The 19,151-nt window shown below is 42.2% G+C and overlaps 1 long non-coding RNA gene across 5 annotated transcripts in view; it reads right to left on the bottom strand.

Annotated features, from left to right (window-relative positions):
• Positions 1-6,693: 6,693 nt before the first annotated feature.
• LOC137096714 (uncharacterized) overlaps positions 6,694-19,151 on the bottom strand; it is a 354,124-nt gene continuing 341,666 nt past the window's right edge. For all 5 annotated transcript variants that reach the window (XR_010909640.1, XR_010909642.1, XR_010909638.1 and 2 more), the window contains one exon: positions 6,694-7,481. This is a non-coding gene — a long non-coding RNA (uncharacterized lncRNA). The remainder of the gene's footprint in view (positions 7,482-19,151) is intronic.

Genomic DNA, 19,151 nt, shown 5'->3' with positions numbered 1-19,151 from the left:
AACAGAAAGAGGACCCTTGGGCTCTTATACAAGCCCATTATGTGGTTTCTGAGTCTACCTGGGGCTTTGTGAGGGAATGATGGAAATTTGAAGACTACATCTTGAAGGCTAAGATGTAGTGAGGCAATCTTCTTGGAGAAATTCAAATAAAAGCTTATCCTAGGTCAAGCAGTGTAGTGCAGCTAGCAATCTGTCTAAGGAGAGACACAGTTCATAATTCATAATTGAGGTTCCTGGGGTTCAATAACAATAAGAGCTTTTTGGTAGTGGAACATGTTGCCTGGAGTGTGATCTAGTTTCCTGCTCTGGAGGTTTTTAAGCAGAGACTGGATGGCCATCTGTCAAGGGTGCTTTGGTTGTGTGTTCCTGCATGGCAGGGGGTTGGACTAGATGACGCTTGTGGTCTTCCAACTATATGATTCTATGATGTTATTAAAGGACCTCCCTTTTTACCAAGGTTTCATTACGTACTGTGATAAAATTGTTCTGACTTTAACATAAATCAAGATGCATTCTTCTTCTTCATTTTCTTATATTTGCTTGTTTTGAACTATTATGAGCATAACGTATGTGGAAAAGTAGAATAGAAATTCAGAAATGGATTGATTCAGGCAAACAGTGGGCTAAGTAATGAGGCAGCAAATTATTTTTCAAAGGGCTTGCAGATCTTCCCTCCCCTGTTTAGCATACCCATCTACTAGCTTTTCAAAGCGGCAAATGACTACTTTGGAGGCATTTTGGAGAATCTATGTAGTTCCCAGTGTTCTGTGGAATTAAAACCCTACTACAGTTTTTCCCATTTTACATTTCTGGCCACAGTAATTTCTACTGAATTTTCTAATAACCTCAGTTCTTTTCAGAGCAGTGGGGGATTCTGTTATTTTTGCTTTGCTGCTGTAAGATTTAAATGACTGTGGTTGAGGAACTATCTTGTCGTTTGCTTTAAGTAGCAACATTTCTTACGTTCACTAAAGCATCAGCCATGCTGCCCATATCACATGTGACCCCCATTCTAGCAATTTAGTCTCAACACTAAATTTATCTGCCTTTCTAAGTAATGTAAATTGGTCCAGATTTCATTTTTAAAAACCTATCCAGCCTTGCATATTTCTCAAGACATATGGCAAATTCATGGGCAATTGAAACCCAAATGATCATAAAATGCCTGGAGAACAACACATGATTCATGCCCACATTCACCTAACAATATTAAGCTTTCTTTCTCCCCCAATGCTCTATGAAAAGATTTCTCTGTAAACTACTGTGAGCACTATTTGATGGTGGCTTTTGGCCAGTCTTGAGCCAACAAAGTGAGGATACATTGATTCATACAGCCGTTGCTCTTTCACATCATGAGACAAACTATTTTTAAAAATATAAAGAAAAAAACATTTTCAGTTTTCAAATTTGCCTCCATGAAAACTATAATTATCACTTGCTCAGGAAAAACAACTATAGAACTCTACATTCCTAAGAAAGAAATTATAAGCACTTTCTTTACTCATCATTTATTCCAAAGTAGCAAGAGAAAAAGTGATGGTTCATAACATAGGTTCATCTATAGAAACAAATGCAGTCATCGCTAATAGTCAACATGGATTTATCAAAAACAAGTCATGCCAGACTAATCTGATCTCTTTCTTCGATAGAGCTACAAGTTGGGTAGATGCGGGGAATGCCGTGGATGTAGCGTACCTGGATTTCAGTAAGGCCTTCGACAAGGTCCCCCATGACCTTCTGGCAAGGAAACTAGTCCAATGTGGGCTAGGCAAAACTACGGTGAGGTGGATCTGTAATTGGTTAAGTGGACGAACACAGAGAGTGCTCACTAATGCTGCCTCTTCATCTTGGAAAGAAGTGACGAGCGGAGTGACGCAGGGTTCCGTCCTGGGCCCGGTCCTGTTCAACATCTTTATTAATGACTTGGATGAAGGGCTAGAAGGCATGATCATCAAGTTTGCAGATGACACCAAATTGGGAGGGATAGCCAATAGTCCAGAGGACAGGAGCAGAATTCAAAACGATCTTGACAGATTAGAGAGATGGGCCAAAACTAACAAAATGAAGTTCAACAGTGACAAATGCAAGATACTCCACTTTGGCAGAAAAAATGAAATGCAAAGATACAGAATGGGGGACGCCTGGCTCGAGAGCAGTACGTGTGAAAAAGATCTTGGAGTCCTCGTGGACAACAAGTTAAACATGAGCCAACAATGTGATGTGGCAGCAAAAAAAGCCAATGGGATTTTGGCCTGCATCAATAGGAGCATAGTGTCTAGATCTAAGGAAGTAATGCTACCCCTCTATTCTGCTTTGGTTAGACCACATCTGGAATACTGTGTCCAATTCTGGGCACCACAATTCAAGAGAGATATTGACAAGCTGGAATGTGTCCAGAGGAGGGCGACTAAAATGATCAAGGGTCTGGAGAACAAGCCCTATGAGGAGCGGTTTAGGGAACTGGGCATGTTTAGCCTGAAGAAGAGAAGGATGAGAGGAGATATGATAGCCATGTATAAATATGTGAGAGGAAGCCACAGGGAGGAGGGAGCAAGCTTGTTTTCTGCTTCCTTGGAGACTAGGACGCGGAACAATGGCTTCAAACTACAAGAGAGGAGATTCCATCTGAACATTAGGAAGAACTTCCTGACTGTGAGAGCCGTTCAGCAGTGGAACTCTCTGCCCCGGAGTGTGGTGGAGGCTCCTTCTTTGGAAGCTTTTAAGCAGAGGCTGGATGGCCATTTGTCAGGGGTGATTTGAATGCAATATTCCTGCTTCTTGGCAGGGGGTTGGACTGGATGGCCCATGAGGTCTCTTCCAACTCTTTGATTCTATGATTCTATGATTCTATGATTCTATAGCAGCGTTTCTCAACCTGGGGGTTGGGACCCCTGGGGGGTCATGAAGGGGTTTCAGAGGGGTCGCCAAGACCGTCAGAAAACACAAATTTCTGATGATGTTAGCAACCCCTTTGTCAGAGAAGGCTGAAGATCTCTCCATCTGTCCTTCTCTTTCTTTTTGGAAATAGATGGCAAATCCTCCCACCAAAAGCCCTCCTCTTGCTGTGATTGGCTGGCCTCTCAGCTGGTGCATGGCAGCATGCTGCGCATGTGCCGATGAGGGAGAGTGTGTGAGGTTGGAGGGATGCTCAGGCCAGCGAGTCCCTACAAGACATGGGGTTTTTGTGTGGGAAGTTTGGCTTGAATCTATCATTGGTGGAGTTCAGAATGCTCTTTGATTGTAGGCGAACTATAAATCCCAGCTCCCAAATGGCAATGTCTATTTTCACCAAACTAGTGTTCACATTTGGGCATATTGAGTATTCATGCCAAATTTGGTCCAGATCTATCATTGTTTGAGTCTACAGTGCTCTCTGGATGTAGGTGAACTACAACTCCAAAACTCAAGATGAATGTCCACCAAACCCTTCCACAATTTTCAGTTGGCCATGAGAGTTCTGTGTGCCAAGTTTGATTCAATTCCATTGTTGGTGGAGTTGAGAATGCTCTTTGATTGTAGGTTAACTATAAATCCCAGCAACTACAACTCCCAAATGACAAAATCACCCCCCCCCCCAATCCCAGCAGTATTCAAATTTAGGCGTATCGGGTATTTGTGCCAAATTTGGTCCAGTGAATGAAAATACATCCTGCATTTCAGATATTTACATTATGATTCACAACAGTAGAAAAATAACAGTTATGAAGTAGCATCAAAAATAATGCTATGGTTAGGGGTATCACACAATGAAGAACTGTATTAAGGAGTCACGGCTTTAGAAAGGTTGAGAAACACTGATCTATAGTTTGAAAGTACATTGTTTTTTGAATGTCTAACATCATCTAAGGGATAATGGGGCGATTCCTCTTAATCTTTTTATTGTCAGAGTGATGATTATGGATATTTCTTCTTGGAAATATTCAGAACCTATCCACAAAACATTTATTGACTTCACATTTCAGAGTATGTCAAAATGTATTGATCCTTGAGGTAAATATTAATCTCCGCTTTGACACAACTCAATATTTACCACTTGGGTCAATACATCTGGATGCTCAGCTCAACAGAATTCAATATCTGCTTAATTTGCAACAAAGTTAATTATGCTGTTACAAGGTTTTACATGCCATGAATATCTGAAACAGATTTTGAACTTTTATTTTTAAATATGCTGTGGCAAGGAAAAATTCTTGATCAAGGCCATTAATTCCCAAACTGAAGAAGCTAAATGAGTACTGGATTTTTCTGTTGCTTTTATTCTATTACTGCAATTGCTCTTCCTCCACATATGATAGAAAGCTGAAAAACCATAATTCAGTGATGAGGTTTTGTTTTGTTCAGTCTATAATAAAAGGATACAAGAAGATGAGATTATGTTTTCCTACTATCTCTTGCTCACTTTCATATTAGTAGTTTGATATACAATGCAAATCTATAGGAAACATGGACATTTTCACTTTCTGCACTTAACATAGTTGTCAATTAATGCAGTGGGATTTTCTTTCAAATAACATCAATGGTCTAAGGCTGTATGTTTGCATAGTACACAGGAATAGAACACAAGCAAGAAGAAAGGAAACTAGCTGGATGATGCACTGCTTAGAAGAAAATAATCAGGATTGCTTCACTAAGTTGTCAGATCATCAATGGATCATTACCATTAGAATAGGAATGTTGTATGGAATTCTTCCGGGACAGGAAAGCTTCAAACTGTATCATAGTTCTACATCTCCCACCCTCTCTCCAGGTGGAGTACCATAAGTTTACCACCATAACTTAGTTAAAAGCAGAAGTGAATGACTATTTGGAGCATAGGAGCCAATTTCCCTCAATCCCCAGTGAGTTGTACACATCAAAGCATGTCAACATGCCTCAATTTTTCTAGTTGTCCCTCTCAAAATAGCAACTGTGGCATCACCTCCAGTTGTACCACCTTCAGTTGGCATTTTGGGAAGTGTTGCTAGGACAATTGAAGTATTCAGGGGTAGTGAGGATCTGAGGGCCATGAGATCATGGAGTAGAAATATGGTCTGCACATTTTGGAGAGGTGGAATTTCTGTGCAATTTTCAGATGAACATGGCCTGAAAAAAACGTCATTTAAAAATGTGGTACAACAATGTTTGGGTACTGGAAGTGATGAAACTCCTGATTTTCCAAAATGGAACTCTGGTTCTGCATTTTCCACACCCATGTTTTTTACAAGGAAATGTTGTAGATGACCCTACCACATTCTTCCAAAATTTGTCCCTTGAAGTAGTGATGTAATTACTCATACCATTTGAAAGAATATGGTGAACTTTTCTTTTTAGGTAATCTAAAAAAATTGCAACAGTTCTAGTCTTCTATGCTCCGGTTAGTATTTGGATGGGAAGCTGCTGATGAACACCAGGTGCTGTAGGCTTTATTTCTAAAAATAAATAAATAAATAAATAAATAAATAAATAAATAAATAAATAAGAAAGAAAGAAAGAAACGGGCAAACCAGCCTCTGAATATTCTTTGTCTAAGAAAACTCTATAAATTGTCGAAGGCTTTCATGGCCGGAATCACTCAGTTCTTGTGGGTTTTTTCGGGCAATATGGCCATGTTCTAGAGGCATTTCTCCTGACGTTTCACCTGCATCTATGGCAGGCGAAACGTCAGGAGAAATGCCTCTAGAACATGGCCATATAGCCCGAAAAAACCCACAAGAACTGAGAAAACTCTATAAAATTTATGGGGTTACCATAGGTTAACAGGTGACTTGAAGACACACACACATTTTTGATCTATGAAAGAAGCAGTCCATCTCTCACTTTGTGGGACTTAAGGGAAGAAAATGCTTTGTTGTTTTGACTTGGCTAATTGCACTATTGCTGCTGGATGATGAAACATAATGGAATCATGGCTTTCCAGAGGAGGCAACAGTTCCTTCTTGAGGCATGTGTGCGACTATATATAATTCTCTAACTTTCTAGGGGCTAGATCACTGACAACCTTACGTACCTGGTCATATTGATATCTTCTCTGTCATGCAACAACAGCATCATGCAGCACATCAAAAAAAATAGGTTCTTGTGTTTCTTAGTGAGACAAAAGTCCTTGGAGCCCATAGGACATTCTTATGAACATAACTATTCCAGGGGTGGGGAACAATTTGTTCTTGCAGATGTTTTGGACCACAACTCTGTCCAATAAAAAACTCAGCATCTTTTGCTACAGAACCTGTTTGTAACTGGAAAGTTTAGTAGATCTTCTTTTAACCCCATTTCTTCCTGCTTCCTAATACTTTTTAAGTCATGTGATAGTAGAATGAAGCCTGTCTAAATCCTGAACTTTATAATCAGGAAATTGATTTCTTATAACCTTGGCTTGTATCTATTTGCTGTCTTCAGCTAAAATAAATCAGTAGAATGTATATACATTTGTGTGTGTGTGTGTGTGTGTGTGTGGGATAGAATTCAATAACTTGGGCAGCTCTTTAAAGCAATCCAAGTTGGTTCACTACCCTATTGAAATGAGAGGAAGGAGCCACTGCTATTTAAATCTTTATTTATGAATAATTCCATGTGGATAAGTATGTTGCCATATGTGCAATGGTCTTCTTAATGTATGAAAAGAGATATGAAGTACTTGGTCTGCAATTCATGATTTGGTACATTCATACTATTTTCTTGCCATTTCTATGAAAGTTAAAACACAAGGTAAAATAGTTCTGTAAACTTTGATCATGTGATCATGGGATTTATTTAAGGCATTTATTTTTCTATGAATTCCTCAGGCAGACAGCAGATGTGATGCTCATCTTTGTGTACATTGATTGGAATCCTGTTGGTGTATTGCATATGAAGATATTTTTGTAAGTTCCCCTACAGACTCTATTGGACACTTTTGTTTGATGTAGACCATCCATATTCAATTCAAGGTTATGGAATCACAGTTACAATGGGGTATTGTTTAACATGTACATCTGCGTTGGGTTGTACATTTGTGCAATATTGGCATAAAATACAAGGGTTGTGTAGAATATTTAACACATAACATTTTAAAATCTTAGATACCATTTCAAATATATATTCTTTAAATAAAGACAACAATATTCTCTTCCAGCTTTTTTTTATTTGTTGTGTCAGGACAACTAGTCAAATTATATTACATTTCTAACAGAACAAAGCAAACAAACAGACAAAATACAACATTTGTGAGTTTGGTACTTGATTAAATGTCCTTTGACCAGTATCTGGCCACTTGGAGTGCTTCTGGTGTTGCTGCAAGAAGGTGGCAGGGCTCAGGTTGCATTGCAGCAGGTGGTCAGTAGTTTGCTCCTCTCCACACTCGCATGTCGAGGATTCCACTTTGTAGCCCCATTTCTGAAGGTTGGCTCTGCATCTCGTGATGCCAGAGCGCAGTCTGTTCAGCGCCTTCCAAGTCGCCCAGTCCTCTGTGTGCCCAGAGGGGAGTCTCTCATTTGGTATCAGAAGCGACCAGCATGCTCTTCCAGCTAAAAGAGATAGTTATGAACCATGATTGTTACATCTAAGAAATTCACAGTGAATAATGCAAATTATTGAAAACAATGGCATTCTCATCAGTTATAAAACAGAACACCACTGTTTCTCTGTATAACTATGAGTATATTCAAGATCTGACCATATAACAGAATCCCCTCTTCCAGGTCCTGCCAATGAAAATATTCTCTCTTATTCCTTCCACAACTTCTGATGATTCTATAATTTTTAAAATGCATTATTAGGCATGGCAATCCCTTCAACCTGCAGAGGCCAGCTATATTTAACACAAATTGACTTACCAAACGTATTTCTGATTGAAAGTTGGCTTTGAGGGGAACCAGTCAGGGTAGACTGTTTAACAAAAGCATTTGTTTAGGAAAGAGGCTCATCATGTATAGAAATAAACACTAAACATTCTCTTTAGCAAGTGGATCCTCCATCAAGGCAGATTTTCTCTACTGTGTAAATATTTGAGTCAAGGGCAAAGCCATCACAGAAAAGTTTGCTTTAAAAAACATTAACAAAAATATAATCCAAGAGAGCTCTCTGCAAAGTAGGCATCAGCAATTTAGTGATTAAGATACTGTAATCCTTAGAAAGGTGGTGGGATTATTAATATTACTGATAAGTATAAGAATGGTCTCTGAAAAAGGCATTATGGAACGAAGTGTCAGCTTCACTTTGGGAGCAGAGCACAGACTCCAATACATGATTTCATTTGGGTTTTTTTAAAATCCGAGTACCTTTTCTGCATTAATGCAAACTGCCATTGGTTTGCTAGTTGATTGCTGAACGGATTATTCATAAGCCAAAGAGGTTTAACAGAGATATGTGAACTTCTGGTAATGTGAATCTTCTCTTAAGTATAATAATAATAATAATAATAATAATAATAATAATAATAATACCCTACCACCATCTCCCCGAGGGGACTCGGGGTGGCTAACATGAGGCCAAGCTCAACAATTACAGCAAAGCAAAATAAAATACATACAACAGATAATAACATCAAATAAAATGTAAATACAACAAAATAATGCAATAAGGTAAATGCAAGACATAAAATAAAATAATAAAAAGTTGAGCATAGGGAGCTGGGCCAATTGCAAGGGATAAAATTATAAAAAACGCTTGGATGAGATGGACGAGTAGGGTAGTATATCTGGTGGGAGATTCAGATGGGAGAAGTAATGGGGTTTAATTTCACTAAAGGATGAGATAAAGTACATCAAAGGGCATGGTATGGGGATGCTGCTGCTGCTGCAACAAGGGTCCTGAATTCTTCCATCCAGCTGGCTGTTCTCTGGACTGCTTCCGTGGACTGATACGGAGGACGCTAAGGATTGCCTTAACTCTTGGGATACTTGACCGTCGTTTCCCTTGACCCACGGCTGTTTTGGATTGTTGGCCTGCCGCTATCATATGAGACGCCTGTCACCGCGTCTCCATATCCACTCCCGGAAGAGCTAGTGCTAACCATCTCGCCTGTCATCGCGTCTTCCGTCTCCAGTCCTGAAAGGCCTAGTGTTGACCATCTCACCAGTCGTGCTCGTTTGCCATCCGACTGTTCATTTCCATTCCAATTAAGACTGAAGATTAAGAACTGAAGTATAACTGCACTTTATAGGGGGCTATCTGCAATAACAATAACAATTGCACTGCCAATATATTGCAATAACAATAGCAATTGCACTACCAACTGCACTTTATACCATCATCCCTGTACCGAATTGTGCTGCTAACTTTGTCCAACCTTAGCACTTTAATTGGCTAATCTGTTGTCTGACACCTGGATACCAGCCCCTCCTTTTCACACTTTATCTAGCACTTTAGTTCTGACATCGATTCAACCCGTTACACTTTAATAACTATATATTGGTTCGCACATCAATACGGTTATCTATATGTACTTTATGAACTTGGCTAGACTTTAGAGAAAGCGTCCTAACACCCATTACCTATGCAGCCCCCCATCCCCTGGTATTTGATAATCTTGCTGCTAATTGACTGTGAAAGGGATTGGGGGAGGAGCGGACTGGAGAGATCTGGAAACAACATAGCAGGGGTGGGTAATGTGGAGAATGGAGGATTATGGCAAGTTGTTACCCCATCAAATCAAATAACTAATAACGAACCATGGGTAGAAGTTATGGATGTGCAATGCGGCATGGAGGAGGGGGGTGTCCCGTCAGCTGAGGGGCCCCCATAGAAGTTGTGGTGGGGAAGGGGAGATGCAGGAAAAGGAGACCATTAATTCGGCCTAGGGATCGTGTAACAACATTAGTAATTCCAAATCGGTCTCCTGATATGGTAAATTGGTGTAACCAGGAGGGCGGTCCCTCAGGATTGAAGGTGGTGCTGCTGAACGCCAGATCTGTCAATGGAAAAGCAACCTTCATCCAGGATTTAATCCTGGATGAACGGGCAGATCTGGCATGCATTACGGAGACCTGGTTGGACGAAGCTGGAGGCGTGAATCTGACCCAGCTTTGCCCGCCAGGTTTTTCCGTGCAGCACCAGCCGAGATCCAGAGGGTGGGGAGGCGGGGTTGCAATGATCTATAAAGATTCCATCCCTCTGACCAGGGGCCCCATCCTGCAGTCAACAAATTTTGAATGCGTTCACCTGAGGGTGGGAGACCGGGACAGAATAGGGATTCTGTTAGTGTACCGACCACCTCGCTGCACTACATCTCCCTACCTGAGCTAGCGGGGTAGTCTCGGACTTGGCATTGGAGTCCCAGCGGCTCCTTGTGCTGGGAGACTTCAATGTCCATGCCAAGACTGCCCTAACGGGTGTGGCTCAGGACTTCATGTCTGTCATGGCAACCATGGGGCTGTCCCAACAGGTATCTGGCCCCACCCACAGTGCAGGACACACATTGGACTTGGTTTTCTGTCAGGGATGGGAGGAATGTGGCGGTATTGAGGAGTTGACCATCTCTCCGTTGCCATGGACCGACCACTACCTGGTCAGATTTAGGCTTACTGCAACCCCTAACCTCTGCAGAGGTGGAGGACCCATTAAGTTGGTCCGCCCCAGGAGGCTTATGGATCCGGAAGGATTCCTGACGGCTCTTGGGGAGTTTCCCGCCCCCTCGGTAGTTGATCCTGTCGACGCCCTAGTCGCTCTCTGGAACGGGGAAATGACTAGGGCGATAGACACGATCGCTCCAGAACGTCCCCTCTCAAGTAGCCGAGCTAAACCAGCCCCTTGGTTTACTGAGGAGCTGGCAGCGATGAAGCGAAGAAAGAGGGAACTAGAGAGCGTGTGGCGTTCGGAACCGAGCGAGCCAAATCGAACACGGTTTGTGTCCTTTTTAAGGGCATATGCCGCAGCAATAAAAGCTACAAAGAAATCTTTCTTTGCAGCCACTATTGCGTCTGCAAAGAACCGTCCGGCTGAGCTGTTTCGAGTTGTCAGAGGCCTTTTGAATCCCACTCCCCAGAGTGGGAGCCCTGACAATTCGGCTACTCGCTGTGAAGCATTTGCTCGGTTCTTTGCAGACAAAGTTGCTTTGATCCATTCTGGTCTGGATATCATGTTAAAGGCAGTTTCTGAGGATGTAACACGAGCACCTGCTTGTCCAGTTTTGATGGATTCATTTCAATTGGTGAAACCCGAGGATGTGGACAAGATACTTGGAGGAATGAGGCCTACCACATGCATCCTAGACCCCTGCCCATCCTGGCTTCTAAAAAAGGCCAGAGGGGGATTGGCTGAGTGGATTACGGTGGTGGTTAATGCCTCCCTTTGGGAAGGCAAGATTCCAGCGAGCTTAAAACAAGCTATAATAAAACTGCTGTTGAAAAAACCATCACTGGACCCCACTAAATTCGACAACTATCAGCCAGTTTCCAATCTCCCCTTTTTGGGCAAAGTCCTGGAACGTGTGGTGGCCTCACAACTCCAGGTATTCTTGGACGACACGGATTATCTGGATTCGGCACAGTCTGGATTCAGGCCGGGACATGGAACTGAGACAGTCTTGGTCGCCTTAGTGGATGATCTGCGCCGGGAGCTCGACAGGGGGAGTGTGTCCCTGTTGGTGCTGCTGGACCTCTCAGCGGCCTTCGATACCATCGACCACGGTATCCTTCTGGGACGCCTCGCGGGAATGGGTCTTGGAGGTACTGTTTTGCAGTGGCTCCGGTCATTCCTGGAGGGTCGGTCTCAGAAGGTGTTATTGGGAGACACCTGTTCAACCCCACAACCTTTGTCTTGTGGGGTTCCTCAGGGTTCAATACTTCCTACCATGCTGTTTAACATCTACATGAAGCCGCTGGGAGAGATCATCCGGAGTTTCGAAGTACAGTGTCATCTCTACGCGGATGATGTCCAACTCTGTCACTCCTTTCCACCTGCTACTAAGGAGGCTGTCCAGGTCCTGAACCGGTGTCTGGCTGCTGTGACGGTCTGGATGAGGGCGAACAAATTGAAACTGAATCCAGACAAGACAGAGGTACTCCTGGTCAGTCGCAAGGCCAAACAGGGTATAGGGTTACAACCTGTGCTGGATGGGGTCACACTCCCCCTGAAGACACAGGTTCGCAGCTTGGGTGTGATCCTGGATTCACCACTGAGCCTGGAACCCTAGGTTTCAGCAGTGACCAGGGGAGCATTCGCACAGTTAAAGCTTGTGCGCCAGCTGCGCCCATACCTTGGGAAGTCTGACTTGGCCACGGTAGTCCACGCTCTTGTTTAGGCTTGGGTAACTACGGAAAAATTTGGTTCTAAACTCGTTTCGTTTTTAGGGTGTTTTTGCGTTTCGTTTTTTAAAAGAATTCCGAAGTTTTTTTAAAAAAAAAGTTCGAAATATACGAAATTTCGTAAAATTATGAAACAATTAAAACAATTACGAATCGATTCATTAATGGTGGACGCGATTGCGCAATATGCTAACAAACCCTCCAAATGGGACAGGGGGACATCTGAAGCTTCCCTCTCCCTCTGTTGTTGACTGTTGGTGTGATAATTTATTTTTTATCACTGATAAAACAAACAACAACCCTAAAACTTGCACCAGACATACGGAAACAATTTTGAAACAATTTCGAAACAATTTTGAAACAATTTCGAAACAATTTCAAAACAATTTTGAAATAAATTGAAAAGATTGTTTCGATTTTTAATTACTCCTGCATGGCTCAATATCGGATCATAAGCTAATTTAAATACGAATTAATAACGAATCACGAAATTAACGCACGAAACTGCCCAAGCCTACTCTTGTTACATCCCGTTTAGACTACTGCAACGCTCTCTACTTGGGGTTGCCATTGAAGATGGCCCGGAAGCTTCAATTGGTCCAGCGTGTGGCAGCCATGATACTAACAGGGGCGGCACACAGAGAGCATACAACCTCTCTGTTGCGCCAGCTCCATTGGCTACCAATTTGCTACCGGGTCCAATTCAAAGTGCTGGCTTTGGCCTATAAAGCCCTAAACGGTTCTGGCCCAAGTTACCTATCCGATCGCATCTCCACCTACGAACCCACTAGGACTTTGAGATCTTCCGGGGAGGCCCTGCTCTCGATCCCGCCTGCAACGCAGGCGCGGCTGGCGGGGATGAGAGACAGGGCCTTCTCGGTGGTGGCCCCTCGGCTGTGGAACGCCCTTCCCACGGACATCAGATTGGCCCCCTCATTGATGGTATTCCGGAGGAAAGTGAAAACCTGGTTATTTGAACAGGCGTTTGAATAAGCAGTGCAATGAATTTCAGGAAATGGAACTATGACTGACGAGTTTGGATCATGATTCTAGGTATGAGACGCCACTGAATGTTTATTACTGTTAAATTGTTTAATTTGTTTTTGTGTTAACTGTTTTTAAGTACCTTGTTGATGCCGCATTGAATTTTTGCCTTGATTGTTCGCCTTGTTTTTACTTGTTGTAAACCGCTATGAGTCGCCTTAGGGCTGAGAATGGCGGTATGCAAATGAAGTAAATAAATAAATAATAAATAAATTGGTTGGTCATTCCTCAAAGGCATGCTGGAACAGCCAGGTTTTTAGGCTCTTCCTAAAGGCTGCCAGCGTGGGCGCTTGCCTAATCCCTCCAGGTAGTGAGTTCCAGAGTTGAGGGGCCACCACAAAGAAGGCCCTCTCCCTTGTCCCCACAAGTCTCACTTGCGATGAAGGTGGGAGCGAGAAGAGGGCCTCCCCAGAAGATCAAATGGATTGTGCAGGTTCGTAGAACAAATAAATTAATCAGATGATGGATAAAAGTTAAATTTCATTATCCAGAAAGGGGCTGTATATAGACAACTACAATACCTATACGCTGGTTGGGTTTTCAAGAGTACTAAGAATAACTACAGCTAATAAACACCAGATTTATGGCACAACCAACATTTATTGCCAGCAGATATCCCAAACCATACATAAATGCTTAGCAAATGAATAAATTTGTTTTCATTAATTTGGAGTTGTTAAACAAATCTGACACACAAATTAGTTGAAGTTAGTTTGATCATTTCAAGAGAAACATCTCCTAAATGTGTGTTTAGAGAAACTGTATTTCTGCTTGACTGAGTAAGCATATATCCAAATTTTAGGTAGATTAAATACATTTCTAAGTATCAAGAGACAACCCATTTTTTTAAAAAAAAATGTTTATTAATTTTGGTGCTTTGAAACATTGACAAAATTGGATGCAAGCATATTTTTGGGGATCTATAACAACTGCCTTCCAATGTATTTGTTTATATTTGTTTAGGAAGTTTATATGTTGCTATTCACAACTATGCAATTAATCCACAATGTGAAGTGGCATTTGAATAACTTTACCTTTGTCATCTTCAACTAAATACACTTCTTAGATAGGCCAAAAATATTCCTCTGCTTGCATAAGGACACTCACACATGCATAAAACATCAACAGAATACCAGCCATACTGTGGGAAATCCTGACCATGATTTTTCCATTCCTTACCTGGTTTGACACCAGAAAAAAATTCTGAATTTCTGCAATTAGGTAGCCTAAGATAATTCCATCGGTTTCAACATATCTTCTTGGTTCCAAATGTATTTTTTATTTTTACAGGCCCAGGAAAACTTTGTGCTTCCAAGTGTCTTTGTTTAAACTCCTAGGGATGCCAGGTAGTTTGACCAAGGGTAAGGGATTATGAGAGCTGTAGACCCAAATATCTGGAAGTATTGCAGCACAGTCACCTATTTGACACCTGAAATGCTGCAAATGCTCCCCTCTCATCCCTTTTATAGCCTCCCAGTCATCTGATATTTGTTATTAGCCGCCCCCTATTTTAGATTCATACATGCACTTTAAACTGTAAGTTTAGTCTGTTTTATCTTTTTAATTTGTCTCTTTTATAACATGTTTTTAATCTGCTTTTAATCTGCTTTTATACCTGATCTACTTGGGAACTGCGATTCCCTTCCTTGGGCACCGATGCCCCATTCTGTACTGTGCTGGTCAAAGACCGTAATAAATCATTGATTGATTGATTGATTGATTGACACCTTTTCACCCAAAATGAAGAGCTAATCTGTTCAAGAATAGCTCTGCCAACAGGACTTATTTAAGCAATTTAAAGTTTTTTTTAAAGAAAGAGTATGCAGTAACATTCCGCGAACTGGGATATAGCAGATCGTTCAAGAGGCTCAGGGAGCATGTGGCTACCAGATAAGACATATTTACATGGTAGAAAATTGTCCCCAGGGGGTCCAGCCTGAGTAGTTCAGCATGCCAGCCAAGATGGGGATATGAGCAAGCATCACCATGCAGCAGTCTAATCAGCCTGCCCAAGGTGCACCGGAGGCAGCTGAGGATACCTCCACCAGGCCCTGGGGTACTATCCCTACTGCCAATGTTGAATCTAGGTCAGTGGGACATTTGGGAATAGTCCCTGTCTTTCAGATTAAACCACCTGCTTTTCTCATTGGCCAATCAGCCCCCGGCATAGTCACCTCTTTGTGGGGGCCTCCTAGCAGTTGACAATGGAAGCACTGTTATTAATCATCCACAGTTGCCAGCTCCCCAATGAGGAACGGGGCCTTTTGTTGAAGGTGTAACTGCCAAGTAAGCCCTGTAGTTCACTCACCTGAGCTATCTGGAAGTGAACTGGTGGTGATCCACCAGCAAGGGGTTGGGGACTCAGTATCCCCCCTTACCAGTGTATGAGGCTATACCACCAGGAAATTTAAGCATGGACTTGGGAGACTACCTCACCTTGAACACCACTGACAAGGTATTAAAAGGTGAGTTTATGGATATGTTCTCCTTCTTACACAGGGAGGTGGAAAAGGCAGCCTGGAAAAAGTTAGATGACAAGGAGTGGGAAAAATTAAAAGATGGAAGACTGACAGGACATGGTGTAACTGACTGGTGAGTTTTATTATTTACATGTGGATCATAGTCAGGGTTCAACCTTGGAAGTCTTATGCCTTGGCATAGTATTTAGATATCATTCAGAGGACTTATGTTGATTATGCAGGCCTGATGTGGCTTGCCTATGATGAGGCCTTTCATGTGAAAGCAGCAGCATCTCCAACTTTGCAGTGAGATAGACCTGTTGCAGAGCTTTGGATCCCCAGTTTATGGGGACAGGGTGCACAGAAGGCATCTGATGTCCAAAGCTGGTTTTATTTTGGGACACAGGGAACATTCAATATGCAGCCATGTTAACATTGACAGATACTTCTTGTGTCGAGGGCCCATTGCTTTCAGGTAACCTCTGAGTGAAAGACCAAGATAGCAAGGGGAACCAAGGGGGAGGACAATTTCCTCAAAAATGGTCCCATATTCGTTAAGTTAAAAATGTTGGCAGTCTTGCTGGTAGAATACCCTAACCGTTTAGCAGCCGGTTATATCTTTAAGGGTTTTTCTGTGGGTTTTCTCATACTTTTTCAAGGGTTTAGGAGACAATTTTTGTCCTTAATTCAGTTGTCGTGATGGAGGACATCATACGACAAAATATTGAAAAGAACGTGTGGGAAGGGCATGTTGTTGGCCCCTTTGCATCCCCATCCAACCCAAATCTAAGGGTCTCCTCAGTGGGGATAGTTCCAAAAAGGCCCCCAGATGAATCTTTTTCCTCATTCACCATCTCTTTGACTGTGAGGGCCAAGTTTTGTTCTGTTGGGTATACTTCTTTTGATTATGAGGCAAATTTACAAGTTTGCAAGAAAAGCCTGGGTGCAGAGCTTGCCAAATGTAATATAAAGTCAGCTTTTCAGCTACTCCCTGTGCATCCATGAGACTTTGAGTTGTTAGGGTCTTGCCTTGATGGTGCCTTCTATATAGACAGAGCCTTGCCAGTGGGATGCTTTATGTCTTGTAATGATTTTGTGCAGTTATGTTCTTCTTTGGAATGGACCATCAAAAGCAGAACCGGCTGGAATAGAATGGTGCATCATTTAGATGACTGCATGCCTACAGTGCAATAAGGGTCTTTGGACCATAATAAAATGTTATTGTTGTAAAAAAAAAACTAGATGACTTTCTCTTCATTGGTGAGGCTGGCACAAAACAATGCTGGGATTTGATGCGCAATTCCAGGTAATGGCTGAAGAGTTGGGAGTGCCAGTAGCATAGGAAAAAAATGGAGGGTCCAGCTACAGTATTTACAATTTTTGGTATTGAAATAGACACGGTAGCCCAAAGTTGTTGCTTGCTGGCTGACAAGCTTGAGTATCTTAATTGTAAGTTGGAACATTTCCTGGGAAACAGGAAGACTACATCCAAGGAATTCCAGGAGGCAAATGGCCACCTTAACTTTGCTTGTTGGGTGGTACCTCCAGGTATAGCCTTCTTCAGTCACTTACGCAACTCTGCCTGTGGTGTGAACTTATTAACATTGAATGAATTCCTAGGCTCCTTTAATTGAGTCTTCTTTAGGGGGGAGGAGTTCAGACTGGGAGCCTTACAGGTTGCGTCTGATGTGGCTGGGTTCATTGCTTTTGGCATCTGTTTTAAAGGGCACTTGGTGAATTGCCACTGGAGTGTTACTTGACATAACCTTTTGGGAATTTTTCACAATAGTAGTATTGGTATGGTTATGGGCTAAGGATTTTTCCATCAGTACTGCTCAAATTTGGTGTGATAATCCTGCCACTGTCCAAGTCATCAATTCTACGACCTCTCATTAATCAAGGACAATTAATTTGGTCCAAAGATTTGTATCACAATGCCTCTGATTTAACGTCTTGCTAACTGCATTCCACATAGCCAAAGCTGACAATGGTGTAGCTGATGCTCTCTCTCTCCAACAAATGGACTGCTCAGGAAATTTGCTCTGGGGGCTGTGGGGTCACCTACAGTGATGCCTTACAATCTGTGGAGCCTTGCCAGGATGAAGTTAACTGAGCCATCGGTATAGCTTTAGCTAGTAGAAATAGACTGGGTTATCATAAGGCTAGTGAAGAGTCTAAAAGTTTTAGATTTGGTTATTGGCTTGGCAATGCTTGTCCCATTACAGTTGATCACATCCTCCAATTCTATGCATACTTACATGGGAAAGGTTTGGCCCCAGCCTCAGTTAGGAATAAGCTCGCTGCACTAGCATTTGCTTCTCAGGCACAGGGAAATCAATATCTGACCAATGTTTTTAGGGTATGGAAAATTAGAGGTGGTCATGGGGAAAAGGGCCAGTGCATGATAGGTGGGCACCAATGGGCCCATCAACATTACAGGGTCTGACAAGAGTTTGGCCTAATATTTGTCATCCCCCTTTTGAAACACTGCTGGTTTATGCAATGGCTCTCCTGCCTTTCCGGAGCTCTGAGGGTGAGTAAGGTAGTGGTTAAATCTATTAGAGGTGGTTCAGGTAAAGTGTTGGGAATGCAGGACCTAGAATTGTAGCTGGATCGTGCAATTCTACATATGCAATATTCCAAAATGGATCAAAATGGCAGAGGGGCTCAAGTGGTTTTGCAAATCTGTACTCAGGAGGAACTCTGTTCTGTTAAAGCTTTCATATGATATATGGAGGCTAGGGGAAGGGACCCAGGTGTCTTCTTCAGGCATGTAGATTCCCTCCCTCTTATAATATACCAATTTTGGAAGATTACATCTATCAAATTGCAAAAACTATGTTTGCAGGGGGTCAATTTTGGAACACACTTTTCAGAGTTGGGGCAGCCTCCACAGCAGTGGCTATGGGATCCAGTTCCCTAGACATACAGTGCATTGGAAGGTGGCATTCAGTGGCCTTTTGGTGTTATGTGCGGTCTTTCCCAATTGCTACTTAGTGTTTTATAAACCTTTGTTTACTTAATTTACAGGTTCAGCTCACCATGATCTTGAGTCTTCATCTGTGGACACAGTTTGATTTTTTTGGGTGGAAAGACAAGCCCAAGACACAATTGAGCAGCCAAGTTATACTGTAACTGAATGATGGGGAAGATGGGGCCTCGGATAGAGTAGTTTACTCCCTTTACTGTTTGAAGAGAGGTGAGGGCTCCACCTGATGTTTTAATTGTTCATCTTGAGGACAATTATTTGGGTCTGTTAGGAGGCCAGGCATTGATCTTGCAAGCACAAAGAAATTTAAATTATAGGCAACATTGGCCTGGAATTTTGATTGCCTGTTCATCGCTACTACCACACTTGAGGTTGCTAGAGAATTGTGATTCTTAAAAAATGGATTTGGCCCAATGTAAGTTCAACAAAGAAATGAGGAATGCCATGCTGCAGACAGGA

Source organism: Anolis sagrei, chromosome 3, assembly GCF_037176765.1.
Source record: "Anolis sagrei isolate rAnoSag1 chromosome 3, rAnoSag1.mat, whole genome shotgun sequence".
Classification (NCBI taxonomy): Eukaryota; Metazoa; Chordata; class Lepidosauria; order Squamata; family Dactyloidae; genus Anolis; species Anolis sagrei.
The sequence above is the reverse complement of the archived record's forward strand: the minus strand, read 5'-3'. Positions and strand labels throughout refer to the sequence as shown.